General features: G+C 40.8%; 1 protein-coding gene across 4 annotated transcripts in view; it reads left to right on the top strand.

The window, feature by feature from the left end:
* Positions 1–17,914, top strand: part of jade2 (jade family PHD finger 2) — a 257,626-nt gene that overhangs the window by 198,882 nt on the left and 40,830 nt on the right. The gene's annotated exons all lie outside the window — the stretch shown is intronic.

A 17,914-nucleotide genomic window follows, 5' to 3' on the forward strand; every position in this document is an offset into this window, starting at 1 on the left:
AATGTACAATGCCATTATTGGGTTGTAGCATCATGTTTCCCATGACCTCACCTGATTCTCATCCTACAAAAAGACTTTTGCTGCTTATCATCCTTCTCTTATGAGAAATAAAGCATCTCTGAATCTGTAACCAATTGAAATTTAATGTTCAGTGTACAGTATCTCGATTTTATGATAATCTCCAGTAACAGCAAATGCACATGCTAACTCAGTCAGCTAACGTGAAAAGAAACAGCCTTTAAAAACGTAGATTTTCAGTTGTTTAATTTCCTTTTATTTCAGACACACAGCCCATAGGATCGAAACATTTTTAAAAAAGGAACAATACAACTTTACACACTGACATATAGTAATTGTGAGCACAGTGCTGCAGGCCACCAGTAGCAGACTATAATTATGTTACAGTACCAGGGATTCCTTAAGGAACTGTGGCAAGACGGACTAGAAATATCCAAAAGCTCAGACCGGTCTCTTCTTTAATCCTGTCAGGGCTTATGCATGCTGCATGCAAGACAGACGATCCATGCTGTCTGGATACATTGTCAAGTGAGATTTTGGAGACAATTTAATCCCTCCCCAAATCCTGTTTTGTTTGCTGACATGAAACAGTTTGTCCAATAAAACCTCAATCCAATGGAGACGAGGGCTTTGGAGTAATAAGGTTTTCATAACCGGGATTTGATCTTTACATATTTGCTATTAGACATAGTGCGGTGCGTGCACACTTTACTCACTTTTTAATTAATCTGTGTGTGTGTGTGTGTGTGTGTGTGGTCTGCCTGTTTGTTGCTTTATCCCCCCCTCCCTTTCTCTCTCTTCCCTCCTTTATCTCTACATGGACTGTGCATGAGGAACCTGACGAAAGGGAGGAGGGAGGGAGGTAAAAGAGAGGAGAAAGGTAAAGGAACTGTTGGGGAGAAAAGAAAAAAGGAGAAGAAGGAACAGGGAGGGAGTGCAAGCAAGAGGGAAGGAGTAGAGAGTAGTGCACATGGAAAAAGAAAAGAGCATGTGAATGCAGAGGAATGAAAGGAGAAAGAGGAGCAGAGTGTTGGTGTCACAAGGTTTATTTAGAGTTTATTGCTTTGGCAGAACTCCAGACTCCCTCCTCACACTCCTCCAGCAGGCATGTCAGTGTGTGTATATGATGTGTGTGTAATCCCAGATACATTCTTGTAATGTTATACACACTGTGAAAGTTTCCGCACACACACAGATAAGGAAAGTGATATAAAATACACACAGAGTAAAGCAGATGTGAGGGAAAAAAAAAGCTTAAAAAAGCCAAAGCTTAACCTGTGATTGGAGAATGATGTTGCCATGGATCCCAGATGGGCGTGGCTACGCTTTCAGTGACTGACTAGCAGGAGCTAATAAATCATGTAGTTTGTGTGTGTGTCTGGAAGTGTTTGGTAGTGATAGACTCTGGCGTGTGTGCTTGATTGTTGTGTGTATGTGTGTGATGCACATCAGGGAGGGTTTCACAAAGCTTCAGTCTGCCGTATCCAGCTGCAGCAGCCTCCACTGTCTGTCTGCCTGTCTGACCCACTTTCTCCTCCTTCCTTCCCTCTCTCCTTCCTTTGTTATCTCCTTCTGTCCTTCCACTTCTCCTCCTTCAATCCTTTCTTCCCTCCTCCCTCTGTCTCTTTCACTTGCCCTTAATCCTTTCTCTCCTTACTCCTTTGTATGCCTTGTAATTTTGACAAGCTGAATGAACACAGCATGTCATTCATTTTTCCTCATGTTTATTCATTTTTTAAAATCTGTGTCTTGTATCTCTTTTTGCGTCTAAGGGTTTACAGCACAGCTACGTCACCTTCTTGCGCAGCCGCCAAATCTACACACACAGACATGCACCTCCTCAAAAATGTTCTGCAGGTCAGGGCTACAGAGGTACCAAGTGGGGACCACTGGAACTCTCATTGGTTGCTTCTGTTCTCTGATGCTGGTGAAGACAGAGAAGAAAACATTCAGGAAGTTAAAGACAGTACTTTACCCCTGTGGTTCAATCCCCAGAGCTCTTACTGTCCACATGTCAAAGTGTCCTTGGGCAAGACATTGAACCCAAAATCAAATTGCCCTCAATGGTTAACCTCTTTTTCTGTTCTTGGTTTATTCTTGTTTCACGGCCCATCTGTCTTTCTGAATGTCTGCTTGCCTTGCAGCCGGTCCATCTCGGCCTACATAGACTCTCTCATATGCTATTCATGAGTTATCCATCTTCTGTTTTTAAACTTTTATCAAGCAGAGATCCAAATTCATTCTCACCTCTAGCTTCAGGTCCGATAAAATAGAGTCCTGCTGGTCCTAGTGCTGGGGCAACATCATAAGTGATAGACCCCCCACAACCTATTATAGGTCTTTATTTATAAGTTAAAGCATCACTATAAGGCTGCATTCACACCAAATCAGATGTTGCAGCAAAAACGCCAGTCCTCCCATTCTGCCTCAGGGGATGCTGGAAAAAAATGCAGAGGCCTGCAAGAAAAGGTTAGAACAGAATGAACTTTTGGAGAAACATAACCCGATGGCATGCCATGGTGGCCAATCACATAACCCATGATCAGACCGGAAGACGACCGCAGTCCACAGGAATGAGTAATAGTCTTTTTATATTGTTAAATATTATAGCAAATATAAGAAATATCAAAGTATGTATTAACAGCTCATGTGTAAGTTGTGTACTGTCCTACAAGGAGATCACTCACTTTGTTTGTGTATGTACGTGTCTCTTTTGTGGCAGTAGGATACTACAGTATGGTAATCAAAAGGAGTTCCACAGATCTTTAAGCCAACATAAACATATATACTGAAGACAAGCACTCATTTGCCATCACAAATGGGCCATTCAAGTGACACTCCCACACTGCCGCACAACCGTGATTTGATGTGAATGCAGCCTAAAGATCGCCATGCTGACAGTAAATGATGCAAGTCAACAAATTATCATCTTCTCACTGAATTCGAAAGGCTTTTGCCAGTCAGTGAACGCAGCACAAGCAGAACTATTCATGAATTTTCATTTTCTTAGCAGCATTTTTTTTTTGCGAGTTGGAAGGTTGATCAGTCAGTGTGTGATCGGATCAATCAGAGCTGATAAACTCAGATAGATGGATTATAGGAGCAATGGCTGCAGAGGTGAGTGAAAGCAAAACTTTTAGACATAGAGCTTGTTACTGTGGGAATACAGCTGCTTTCCTGGAGAGGTGGTTGGAAAAATGATGGACAATACTTAATGAGAGCATTGTTGTTCTAAGAAATAGAGTGCTTTATTTCTATTTGATTTAACGAACGGTTAAGTTTCACTTTCACTGTTCCTGATGTTCTGCTGCTCTGTCTGCGCCCGGAGTACACTCTGTGCTCTGAGAGTGTGGCGCTCTGAATAACAGAACAGTATATATTTATTCCAACAGCGCTCTCACTGAATGGTCCTGCTCCAAAAGTAGAAAATCAATGTGCGGCGGCAAATGCTGAAATCATGGTAGGCTGCCACGGATAAATAAATGTGTTTGCAACCCTGCATTTTAAAGATGTGCCACACCTTCAAATGCAACAATTGGTTCAAAGTTGCATTTGAACATGCATATACTTGTTTACGCTGGGGATTCAGTGAGAATGTCCAACTCTTGTTCCAAAACTGACATGCTCTTTCTGGAAGACACAAGAAATACTGTGGAAAAGCTCTCCTTATAAAGTAAAAATGCAGATATCTTTAGAAAAAAATTCAACAGGTTATCGGTTAGCGTCCACTTTCTCACTGTCAGCTGGCAGTTTGACGAAAGAAGCAAAGGACCCTTTTTACCCACGACAATCAATTTGAGTCAGGAAATATGGTTGTTGGTTCTCTGATCAAAACAGGTGTTACAGTAAACTACAGTTTTTTCCACCCAGGTTCAACTCTGCAGGCATAAAAGAAATGATGTGTTTTATACCTCTAGTATCAGAGGTAAGACTGGAATAAACAGTAACTGAGATATAGCTGCACTTCTTTCTAGACAATGTAGAGTAAAAACACGACAGCAGAAAAGAAAGGAAGTCCTTCAGTGCACAGGACTCGAGATAGAAATTTAATATCACCCTTACATTCAGGCTTATTGACTCCAGATATTGCTACTCTTATCTTGTGGGCGCCCGCTCGCCTCACATGCTTATGATCTATTTTGGGTCGTGACCAGTAGTTAAAGAACCGAGATAAAGCACGATGGCCAACGTTCCCCCACTGTGAGCAGTGTTATTGCTCTGCGCTCTGACAGCTTCAGTGGGTGAAATCGAGTCACCAACTGTTTTAGGGTCCTCTGAAGGGCACTACAGAGGGAAGGTAACAAATTCACACCAAGCTACTTCATCCTCCAGGTAGCTGATATTATCTGGAGGTCTTTACGATTCACAACACGGATATTTGTGTTCCTGCTGCCAAGATCTGCTTTTACGGCAGCTATTATTTCAGCCCACAGTATTTTATACAGTCTGTTTATGTTGCAGGGAGAATTTGGCAAGTCAAGGCAAGTTTATTTGTATAGCACCTTTTAAACACAAAGACGTTTCAAAGAGCTTTACATATGGCAGGAGATGACATTAAAAAGAGAATGAGCAGGAAATAATGAATTAAAATACCAGCAGTGATCAAGTGCCTCAACTTTGATGAAACGTTGCAGTGGACAGAAATGCCTTTAGCCTTGATTTGAAAGACTTTAAAGTTAAAGAGCTCACATCAGTTTGATTCAGATATGTGTGCATAAAAACTAAAGGCTGCTTCACCATGTTTTGCTTTAACCTTCATGTCAGTAAGTCCCAAAGGACACGAGAGGTCAGTATCACAGTAGCAGATCAGAGATGTATTTTGGCCCTAAAGCATTTTGTGCATCATAAACAACTAGTAGTATTTTACAATCAATAATTTGACACGCAGATAGCCAAAACAGCAATTTAAAACCTCGAGTATTGTGTTCTGCACTTGAGCTGCAGCTGTCTGATGTCTGCTTAATCCAGCCTGCCAAAATAAAAGCATTTTCAGGGTCTTGTTAGATATTAATCTGTTAGTACTCACCATTTAGGAATAGTTTGAATTTTGTGATTTTGTGAGATGAGCTTTGCAACTTGTCGCAAGATATAAGACCAAGCTAGCTGTGTCCCCTGTTTCCAGTCTTCATGCTAAGCTAAGCTAACTGGCTATAGCTTTAAATTTACTGTACAGTCATGAGAGGGGTATATATTTGTTCCCATCTACCTCTCGACAAGAAAACAACTGAGCATATTTCTGAAAATGTCAAACTATTCCTTTTAGGGCTGCAACTAATGATAATTTTCATTGTCAACTAATCTGTCGATTATTTCTTCGATTAGTCGACTAATCATTTTTATCGAAAAATGTGTTGCAATGTTGGAAAATATCGCTCTGTCTCTCCCAAACCCCAAAATTATGTCATCTAATGTCTTGTTTCGTATTCACACCAAAGGGTTTTAGTTCACCGTCATGGGAGAGTGTGTAAAGCTGCCAATATTTGAATGTAAGTAGCTGCAATAAGAGTATTTTGGGGTACTTTTCTATACTTTTCTATGAAAAATGACTCAAACCGATCAGTCGACTACTAAAATAATCAGTGATTATTTTAATAGTCGATTAGTCATCGATTAGTCGACTAATCGTGGCAGCCCTAGTTCCTTTAAGGCGGTCTTAGCTTACGTCTGAGCCCATAACTTCACCAAGATTTTTTACTTTCTGTCTTTGACACCAAAAATATTCATCTTTGTCTGTTTCCAATTGTGTAATAGGATAAACAGACTTATTTTCAACTCATTGACAGTGTAATGTAGTTATAGTAGGCACCAGTAGTGTTTTCTCTAGATTTTATTTGGGAGGCCAATTGCAGGAATTCAAGTATTTTCATATATTATAATAATCACCAACAGCATAGATTTTATACGAGCCAGCGACATACAGATCAGTCACTTTCTTGCTGGTGTCACTAATTGGCTTTCACTTCATATCAGTTTATTAACAATAAACTGCTGAAGCAGATAAATACTCCTAATTAGTAATTAGTTGCCTCTTCACCACAGGTCAGTGTCATCAATACAGGATCAGTAGCTTCACATGTCTGTAGTGTTTGTTTGTCTCACCATCATGATTAAAACAACCACAACCATGCCATTTGACAGCCATGAACTGAACTTTCTTTTCTGGCTGTATATTCACCGAATTTACGTCTCCCAGACAGGCTTTTATTTTCTTTCATAAATTTGTAATGTTGTGACAGATGAGGATGCTAGGTGGTGGAGTTATCTAACTGTCCCTGCGGTATCATGAAAAGGATTTATGACCTGTTGCACAGGCCTTTTGGTTTGACTGCGCAGGTCACTGGGGTGTTATATTTCTGAGTGTGGACTGTGAAGGAGAACCTTTAAAGGCACCTTTTACTAGATGTGCAAGGCATTTTTCTCCAGAAATGTTCTTTATGGTTAATCACCAGTGTCATGGTTCTGTGCAACATATCATCAGGAAAAGTCTTGTGGACAAACCTTTGCCTTCCAAGAGTCAAAATCAAATATGATTCGAAATGCCTAGGATTGTGTTAGTATGATGAAAAAGCTGGTTAATGTTGTGTTGTCTTCTTTAGCTTCTAAATGCTGTATATCTACTGTAAGAGTTTGTCTAGCATTGTCAAACATTTAGCCAGGTTTAAACCCTTCAGTCATGAGTTTTTTGGATGATCATATCATAAAATGTGATGATAGATATTCATAGCTACGAATGTTAAAAACAAAAAGGGGACAGGGGACATTAGTTACAGATGTAAGATGTAACTAATATCTGTTACAAGCCACCAATTAGTGCTTATTAGGGCTGGGAAAAAAAAAGCTTTTCTGATTAAATGCGATTTAAAATCCTGAGATCATTCTTTGGATTTGCGCCTCTTCACGTGTACATCTGCACTAAATTTTCTGTGTAAGCAGTGGCTACTTGTATCAGTAAGGTTAGCCCCACGATGTGTAAAATGTCTACTGTGTGAAAATCGAGTCATTATTACGTGCACTGAAAGCTTAGATGGTATCTGGCTTTATTAGCCCCCTTGAGTCACGACCGTTCAGTAATCTGTGACGATTAGTTATAGTGTGGTGATCGCATCTAAGAGAGGGATAGACAGACAAAAACTCTGCACAATAATCTGAACTCTCGGTTTGTGTTTGCTGAGGAGATGTTATCTTTAGCTACAAGATGTGAAGCCTTGGAAATCGAGTGAACAGTGTGTGGGCTCTGCGTCATTCAGTCTGTCCCTGTTAGATAATGAAGAAAATACTTACTTTACAGTAATGCTCACTTGTTGAATGTAGAAGAAATTAAAATACCCAGGATGAATTCTGAGAATCGTTTAATGCAATGTTGGTATTTCTCTGATGAGTTGAGTCAAATTTAAGCAGTGCTGATATGCAGTTCTATTTATTAGCATGGCAGTATGAACAACAGCAGCCTACATTTGCTTTTATTTAATATTTTAACCTTTTTTTGTAGCTGTCTTTATGATTTTTCATGTAGATGTGAATAGAGTGCTGCAGGAATGGGCTTGTAAACGAGTTTGGAAATGAGTTAGCTCCCTTGTCTCAAAGTGACATTGTGCGACTGTGGCTCTGAAGGTAGAGCAGGCCGTCCACTAATCGGGAGATCAGCAGTTCAACCCCCAGCTCCTCCAGTCTGCATGTCGAAGTATCCTTGAGCATGAGCCCCAATTTGCTCCTGGTGGCTGTTCCATCGGCGTGTGAGTGTGTTAAAAACTGAGTAGCAGGTGGCACCTTGTATGGTAGCCTTGGCCAGTGTATGATGCATGTGTGAATGGGTGAATGTCACTCAGAGTATAAAAAGCACTTTGAATGGTTGGAAGACTAGAAAGGCGCTATGTAAGTGCAGGTCCAAAATACGTCAGTGTCAAGTTCAAGTTCAGCTTTATTGTCATTTCCACATACTGTGTACCCTGGAAATCCAGAGTTCTCGCAAGAGCACAATTTGAATTTGCTCAGCAAGTCACTCTGGCAATCAGTAATGATGCTCATTACCCATGCCGTTGGAGCCGAGCTGCACCAATCACATCGGTGTATCTGATATAGGCGGGCCAGAGGCGAGCTAAACAGATGACGACAGCGCTGCGATGACGAAGTCCGGAATCAGTCAGTAAACATTGCAAGATGGCTACGGATGAACACCAGTTGTTTGAAACAGCTTTGGCCACTACAATGAACGAGTTAGACTTGGCTTTTTCTCTAAAGGAGGAACAGAAGACGGCACCCGAGTCTTTCCTTTGCAAGAAGGATGTTTTTGCTGTTTTGCCGACCACATACAGCAAGAGTCTAATCTACCAGTTAGCTCCACTGGTAGCGCTCTGGATACGTCACCCCGTGTATTGTTGTGATTGGTCAGTGTTATCCAGTTGCGTGCAGTGATATTTTCAAATGCATGCTTGGTGCCGCCCCTCGAGTTGGGCCATTTTCATTACTCATGACCAGACCCTAAATCTTTCTAGATTTGGGTCTGGATTTCCAGGCTACATACTGTGTACATGGGAACAACATTGTGCTTTCTCTAAACCCTGAGGTGCCATCAGACATGTACAAGTATAAAAATATAAAGATTAAAAAATACATACACATCACACATATATACATATATACATATATATGCATATATACATACACGTGTACATATATAAATATAAAGATAACGAAAACTTGCACCATTTGCAGGAGTCAGAGGGGTCGCTGTGTCTGTGCGTGCCACCATCTTTGAACTTAGGTGAATATCCCATTCATAAATTTTGAAGCGTTTATGTGTGCTAAAAGAGGTGGTTGGCAACAAGTGGCTAAATGAGACGACAGAGGTTGTTGGGGGACACTGAACATCATCACAACAAACATGAAAACCCATCTGCCTGTGCAGCCTCATTGTGTTTATACATGGGCTCTTGCTAACTATTCAAACTCAGACTTTCCAACTTGTCGATTTATCAATATTATTTTCCAGTTTTAGGTTTTTTGGAAGTGTAGTAGTGGTGATGTTGAAGCCATGTGACTGTGGTGTTCTTCATTTATAGCCTAACTTTAGTTTTTTTCCTTCTGGGCATTGCATTTACGCTTCCAAAATCATAAAAGTGTTTTTTATTTGTGAAGATTATCTTGCTGAGCAGAACTTGTGAGTCTCACAAACATTTATTCGGCACAGAGCTTATTTTCTGCAATAATCCAATCCAACCAAAATCCAGTGGAAAAATCCTGTTGGTGATTTGGTCAAGGGAAGCAGGGCGATGCTAACTTCTGGGTTGGCCTGCAATATAATAAAAAATAATTTAAAAAAGAGGTCAACTCTGCATCACTCTTTAGCAACACACTGTGGTGTTAATCAGCCCAATAATCCCAGCAGTGTTGCCAATAGATGAAACATACTCAAACAACGTGTGACAAATTGATTAACTGTTTGGTCTTGTAATCACAGCAGAGCTCCTTCTATAACAAGCTGTCTGCATTTAAGTGCACACTCCAGTTTAATTATTCCAGTTGGGATTGTCTTGTTAGTAATTAACCCGGGCTCTCCATATTGGGTTTTAGGGTGATATTGGGCCAATTAAAGATCAATAATCCTGATCTTTAGCTGGCTGCTTCCTCACAGTGGTGTCTGCGTATTTCAAGGCCAATGAACAGTCGATGGTGCTCATTAGTAAGCAGCACAGGTTTGGAGTCAATACGCTGGGAGCTGAGAGGGTCAGGTCAATATAGATCTGAGCTGGAAGTTAGTCGGAGAAGTAAAGAAAGAGACTGTTATCTCCTTTGTCTCTTATCTTATGTCTACACTTTTCCTCTCTGACTGAGAGATATAACTCATTGGTGAAATTAAAAAAAAATAGCTGTTTTCACCCTGCTATCGGATTTTTATTTGTCTCACCATCTTTATTGTATCTCTTCATTCCTCTGTGTTCGTACATCTGCACAGTAATCTACCACATGTGAGTCACATATCACTTAAGTCAATACCATGAAATCCATTTTTAGTCACAGACACTTAGACACACACCATACACACACATGCATTCCCTCTCTGGGCCCATTGGGTTTATCTCTATCTCAGAGATCAGTTTGGGAATTAGTTCTGACGCATCTCCTGCCTCTCCGCCCAAGGCAACACACACACACACACACACACACATATAGGAACACACTGTTTTTCTTGTGCTTTCACAAATTCACCTACACAATACCTAAGAATGGAAAGACACCGAGTCATTAAAAACTGGTCGTTTCCACCCACATATTGTTACACGTGTTTTGAAAAAGCATTAAATAACCTGAGTGGAAATGTCAAAAATAGAAGAAAAAATCTTGAAGTTTTAATCACTTGCTGGCTGAGGTGGTAAAATTGAAGGCGCAGGCATGTTTAAAAGGAAGACCAGGCAATAAATGTTGATGAAACATCTTCTAATAAATGATTAGGGCTCATGGCTCACCGGGGCAGTTGAATAAAACAGAGCCATTGTTAATGTCATTAGCAACACCTGTGCTTTTCCTGCTATGACAAGTCTAAATGTCTGCCGTCGCCTACAAGAACTTTTAGTGATTGGGTGCCCTGTAGCTCACCTGGTAGAGCAGGCGCCCCATGTACAAAGGCTTTGTCTTTGCTGCAGTGGCCACAGGTTCGATTCCAGCCTACGGCCTATGCAACTGTCCAATTAAAGGCAAAAACGCCCTAAAAAATATCTTAAAAGAAGTTTTAGTGACATTTATTGTGCAAAATTGGCAGTCACAGTTACTTCTTCTGTAGTTTTTAAAATTTGTTTTTCAACTATAAAATTCCCTAGCCACACACAGTACTGAAACTAGCAATAGGAAAGTTTTGCTTTAACTTATTATGAATAAAATTAAAAGTGAATCGCATAATGTAATGGCTATAGAATAATGACACAATCAGGGTTTAGATTGGTCTCGCTTTAAGTCTCATTTTCACCATGCAGTACTTTACAATACAATCTCTCAAGGAAATGACGGCTGACTGGCAATCCAGTCAGGCTGGCAGCCTGGCACCATTTCTATCTGTGGTCATTTCTCACTTACAGACTATATAAAAGAATAAACTCATGTTTTGTAGATGGCAGGGCTGGCACAATATCAGATTTTCACGTCATGATTATCGTAGCCAAAAGAGTTCAAGATAACGATTTTATTGCAATGTCAATAGACACAATAAAAAAGAAAATCATCCGTCATATTCATCTATAACTTTCTTTATTGTGTGTTTTTTCTCCTTTTTTGGCAAATGAAAGACCCAAGTGCAGATGGAGAGAGAGTCTGTAACCATAACTGTATAGAATCATACAGAAAGAGCAATAACACTTGAGTGGTAGTGAAAAGGCAACAAGATGGCGTTGGGGAAGGAGACAAAGCAAGAACAGAAAGAAAATGAAATAATTTAAGAGGTGCTGGATTATTTACATGTCATTATCATGTGTGTATTATTAACATGTTATTAATATTTCATTTTTAAATGTCACAGTTAATATTTGTGTATCACAACACCCCTAGTTGTTGGTAATTGCTACTCTGAGGAAAACAGAAAACAATCCTGATGTCTGAATCCTGAATAATTATACCACTTGGAGATGCGTTATCCATTTCCACTTTGAACACATATCTCAAATAGTCAAATGTGTGTTTATAAATTAACCAAATATCATATTTTAGTCCTGTATCACCTGGGCTTCAGTAGATAATTTCCATTGCTGACCTTTCGAAAATGTGCTTAAAATGCGTGAACATTTTTGATGGAAAATGACCCGATTACTCCATCTCTGTGTCACACACACACACTCACACACACATACAAAGGGCATGGTGTCCTCCTGCTAGACACCTGTTGAAGTAATTAGTGGCTGATGACAGCCAGGGCTCTGCTGACCGCGCTGTGTGTGTGTATGTGTGTGTGACGGAGAAGGAGGGAGTGTGAGTGAAAGATAAACAGTCAGCAAGTGATTGTGAAAATTTGTGTGTATAATTTGTGTACGATTGTTCGTGTGTGTGCATTACAGTAAGGACAGGAGAGACACGACGAGTGCAGAGAGAGGTGATAACACTGACAGAGACAGAGGGGGTGAGAGAACCTTACAGTATGAAGGTTAGAGAGACAGAGACACAGGGGTATGGACGGTGTGGTATGAAAGGCGTTGGCTTTGCTCAGCACAGTTAATACACTTGTAATGCTGATTATCTCCGGCCTGTCGTGTCATGGATGGATGAGATAGAGGAGGTGGGCTCAGTCGTCGAGGGATTAAGGCAGGATGGAGGATGGATGAAGCAGTACGAGGAGTAGAAGATGGATGGTTAGAGGGGAAAAAGGAGGAATGCTATTTACTGGTTTCAAGCATTTCCCAAAAAAATGTGTGTCATCATGGTATTTTAAACATTGCACACTGCACTGAAGGATTGATGTTACTTTATTACTTCTGTCTCATCCAGTGTTTTAAATCACCTCTTTGGCTCGCCTGCCATAAAAGCAAATTACCTGTCGAGTTTAATTTACAATGGCCAAATTAATGAACGTCCAGTGTCCGCAAATATGTCATATTGACTTTGTCATGACCAGACGGTGCAACAAATGACATCTCACCTGACTGTCATGAAAACAGACATTTGAAATGGATTAATGACATATTTCACGTTTATACAATTTCTATGAGCATAATCGTTCCTCGCTGGCTGATTTTCACAATATCGTTGGGGAAATTGTCCCTGCGGTCATTTCCTCACCTTCAGTGCATAAACATTATATTCGCGACCAATCTCTGAAACCTCCTCAGCATAAAAAAGGCATGTTGTTATTGCCAGATATCCAGAGACAAATAGTCCCTCCTGATTATCAAACTTGTAAAAATATTGATGCTTTTTTAAACCGCAGCCTCAATAACATCTCTCTTTATCAGAAGGAAAACAATGAAATCTAATCTGCTCCTCCGTCCTGACGCAAAAGTAATGTTATGGTCTGATTTCATTGGCTCTCTGTCAGAGAGATGTGTGTAACTGAGACTCTCAAAGGCTTTTGTTGAAAATACATGAGACTTTGTGATCTTTGATGACTTCATATCCACCAGAAGACTCATTGTATCACCTTTGGTAAAACCTCCCCAGTGTAGACAGGTGTGGAATATTTTATTTAAACTAATTTAACCCCCTGACACGTTTTTAGATTTGTAAGTGGGACAGGGATGATACTGTGTTTGCTGATTCAGAGACGGATTGATGTTGAGGCTGAATGAATAGACTCAGGTTGAGACGAGACGAAGACTGATGGAGTTTTAGAGGAATAAAAAGCCAGACGGAGGTCCAGATGAGTTGTTGGGATAATATGTTACAGTTCAAGTAGGAGGATGGAGGATTGAATTGTGGAGGAAATAATGACAAAGAGGAGAGCCGGTGAAGGACAGGAGCCTCTAACAGAAGAGAGAAAAGGTCAGAGGCTGTTTGTGTCAAAGGAAAAACAAATTCAATTCAGGACACTTCTCTGTGAAAGTGCTGAGAGGCAAGTGAGATGCTTTTGTCTGATGATAAAGTTTTTACCCCCCAACTGTGGAAAAAAATATTCTCACTTGCTTTTCATGGCTTCAGTACAAAACAGATTTGGCTTGAAGACAGGTGTTGACACTTAAAAAAAATTCCAGTTAAGAATAAAGTTCAGCACAAAACTTATTCTCAGCACTGACTTTTTTTTTTTGCAATGTCAGATATGTGCAGCAGCTTTGAAAAGAAAATCAACACAATTGAAAAATGAAATTCTGAGTGTTGAAAACACCCCTCTAAAAGCATGTTATTCTACTTTTTCTTTTATATTTTGACACACATTGTCGGCCTTCGACATCTCACGCCCCCCAGGACTTGTGCTTGCATCGAATGTTTTTGCAACAAAGCAACAATACTTTATTTTATTTGAGGTTTTTGAGCTTACATGCAGTATTTTTAGGTTGTATTTAAGCTAAAAAACTGCAACCCATGTACGTTATGGAAAGCCACTTAATGACATTTAATATTCATGTTTCATCTCCATGTTCTAATTTTTACAATTATGTTGGTTTGGTTCATTTTCAGATTACTGAAATAAGTGCTTAAGACAGTTGGCCCTGATCTCTGGAGTTTGGGGGAGAAAGTGAGAGGCAGTGAGAGAAGTGTGAGGGTGAGAGAGAGAGAGAGAGAGAGAGAGAGAGAGAGAGAGAGAGAGAGAAAGAAAGTAAATAAAACCAGAGAGGTTCAACAGAGTGGTTTTACTCCAGACTCCCCTCTCATCGCTCTTCCTCATCTTTACCTCCCAACCTGCTGTCCACTCCTCTGTCATGTGTCCAGGCAGAGGTAGTTGTTTTTGAAAACGGTACACGCACACACTCACACACACACAGTGTCCTAATCAAAGCCAGGCTCTGCACATTGTGTCCCAGTTGAGCAGCTATTTTTATCTGCAGCGCTCTAACAGGGATGGAATGGGTCAGATAGGCCAGGCTGACGAATCCATCAAGACCAACAGATAAACAATTGGCCTGCTGGACTGCCAGTACACACACACACGCACACAGACACACACACCTACTGCTTAAGTAAACAACTAAACCAATTCTGTTTCTTTATAATGAATGCAAACTCATACAACGGTTTTCTCCCCCTTATGACTCCTTACTGACCCACACACACACACACACACACACACACACACCTGCTACTACACGTAGCTCCATTCCATGATGTTGTTGTGTGTTGTGTTCTCACCGGTGTAATATTGTTCCGATATATGTGTTTACAGTATATCTGTATTCCCTTGTTTGTTCTGCTTCTTTAAAACCTGAATCTGTGCCTCCTACACTCCACACACACACACACACACACACACACACACACACACACACACACACACACACACACAGTCTGTCTTGTCCCGTCCCATTAGCACCATGGAAAGTCTTCAGGCTCACACACACACACACACACACACACACACACACACACACACACACACAGACAGAGATGTGGTTAGAGACATATGATTACTGATTTACCGTTGTGAGAGGCAGAAATCCCGTTTCTGGCTTGTTAGTTTGGGATTCAAGTGCTCTGGCTTGGACCCAATTAGTTTCCCTCCCTGCCTCCTTCTCTCTGCAGTTACTTTGTTGTCATGCCTGTGTTGGATAGTTCTGTATGTGCAGTATATAACCCCAAAACAACAGCATGTTCTGTACATAAACTGAGATGATCAATTATTTGTCTTGTACATGAATATCAGTGTCTGTAAGAGCTCGTAAAGCTGTTTGCTTTGAGCCCAGCACACAACAGCACCTATGAGGACATTAAACAGCTATAAACCTTTACTGTTGTTTACATAGCGCTGTAAAACATTTACAGAACAGTGAAACTACAAGTTGTACATTTAGTGCCATGTGTGTGTTTCTGTGTCTTCCATTACTCTCAGTATACATAAGCTAAACCACTGAAATGACACAAGCTCTAAAGTTAAACAGCCACCCCCTAGTGTATATGACTACCGATAAATAAGATCAGTAACTGTCATTCGCAAACAACACCTTGTCGTAGCACCCTGTTTGGTGGCAGGGTGAGACCAAAATTGGCCAGGAATTGGCTTTCCTTGTGGGGAACAAATTAGTATGAGTAGGATTATAAAGTGGAGTTTGCATGTTCTCCCAGTGTCAGCGTGGGTCTTCCTCCAACAATCCAAAGACATGCAGGTTAATTGGTGGCTCTAAATTGTCCGTAGGTGTGAATGTGAGTGTGAAAGGTTGTCTTTCTCTATGTGTCAGCCCTGTGATAGTCTGGGGTGTACCCCACTTCTTGCCCAATAGGCCCGTTTCCACGCAAGAAGTTCCTGGTACTATTTGGGGGGCAGGAACTTTACAGGAACATCCTCTCGCTCGGCCCTCTCAACCGCCGTGTCTCCACTGAGAGGGTGGAGTAGGAGGAAGGTTCCTGTAAAGTTACCGGGCTCTGGATGTGACGTAATCATTGCGCGACCATTTTGACCAGGGCAACATGGCACAGAAACAAACAAAGAAGAACAACAACAAAGAAGAAGAAGCAGAAGTAAGAAGAAAGCAGACATAAGACAATTATCAACATGGAAGGAGCTGAGGTGGTTGCTGGGGTTCTGGCGTGTCTCTTCGTTTACATGGCTATGAAGCTATGAACGAGCTAACCCTCGTCTGCTGAATTTTAAAAATGCCGGCTATTTTGACGCTTTCTGTTGACGTCACATCACACCTTGAGTGTATCCAATCAGCACCAAGTAAACCCCAAGCCCCAGCCAGGAGGTTTTTGGGGCCGTTCTGAGTACCTACTCCGAGGCAGGGATTTGTTTAGCCCCTGTAAAAGTTCTGGAACTCTGTCCTTCGGGGGTGGTTTCTGCGGTGGAGACACGCACCAACAGCCCCAGCCCCGTAAAATTACCCTTAAGTTCCTGCGGTGGAAACAGGCCTCATGTCAGGATAAGTGGTTACGGAAAATGAATGACAATTTTAAAGAAATTGGTATTCTGACAGTTGAAGCTGAAGTTTCTAAACTTCTTAAACTACTAACTTTCCAAAACCAACAATCGGCCCTTCATTGCCACTTCATGCAGCGATTGACCAGATGTGTAGAGGTGAAAAAGTACCAGAGATAAAACATTCTTAAAATTTCAAATCTTGATTCTGGCACTCAAAATGATCACCATTATCACTATTATCACAACACTGTTAAAATATGCCGAAAATATTCTCATGATATCATTTTACCAAGTTTTATATTCAATGAAAAATCATCTGTTCACTTGAATCTGTGCAAAATCTAATCTAACAAACCAAACGCTGAATGCTGCGCGTGCATCTGGAAGACTGTTGCTCACTTCGGTTGATGCTGGACTGTATTTACTGTACGTTCTTCAAGCACGGTAACAAAGCACAGTTTTAATGATGATAAAAACTGAATTAGTAATACTAATCATTGGGAATTTTACCGTGGTTTATTGTGAAACTGGTTACCATTTAATCCATAGAAAGTACGCAGGATTTAAACCTCTGAAGCTGTCTGTTTTTGGTTTTCTTTGCGTAACTATTTCTGTCAATTTTCATGCATGCAACCAAGTGCAACATTATGAATGCTTTGGGGAAAGATTGTCTGAAAGTGTGTGCAGTTATCCCCATATTTAAACTGACCGTTGGGTCTTGCCCCTGGGTAGGAGAGTCAGCTTTGCAACCCGCCTTTGGGTGTGGCCATTTGGAAGAGCTACACTTACCAACGCGGTCGAACACAGCCTAACCAGCCTTAAGCATTCCTCCTACATCTTGTAGTATTTAGCCGTGTAGTTATTTTATATAAACATGTATATAAACTGTCAACATCACTCCTTGACACTGGAGAGACTTATGCCGTTGTAGGTCAAAGTTCATTGAAGTGAACAAGGTGGGGTTAATTTATGACTGCATGTGAAAACGTCTCTCCCCTTTTCTGGAGTTTTCTGTCCAAACTCTCAGCTAACACTGATACCTACTCTCTGTAATCTCTCTTTTATCCGTAGATAAAATTATTTGTTAGCATTTAACAACTACAGCTGCCAGGGAACCGTGCCAGAACCTGTCTACTCAGCCCTTTTCACTGTCTGTCTCTCTCCCTACCTGTCTTTCTCCATACATTTCTGTCTTTCCATTAGTCTCAGCCTCCATACTCGCTGTCTTCTCCCTCTGTCTCCCTCTCTCTTATGTGTTGCCAATTTAAAATAGTAACACGCACATTTACAACCACAGCTTTTCTTTGAACATCCATATGTGCTAAACATAAACATGCACACATTCATCTCCCAGCTCAATGCTCTCTATCCACTCACATACACACTTATATACCGCTTATAGGGCCATATGATAGT

Source organism: Epinephelus lanceolatus, chromosome 11 (genome assembly GCF_041903045.1).
Source record: "Epinephelus lanceolatus isolate andai-2023 chromosome 11, ASM4190304v1, whole genome shotgun sequence".
In the NCBI taxonomy this organism is placed as follows: Eukaryota; Metazoa; Chordata; class Actinopteri; order Perciformes; family Serranidae; genus Epinephelus; species Epinephelus lanceolatus.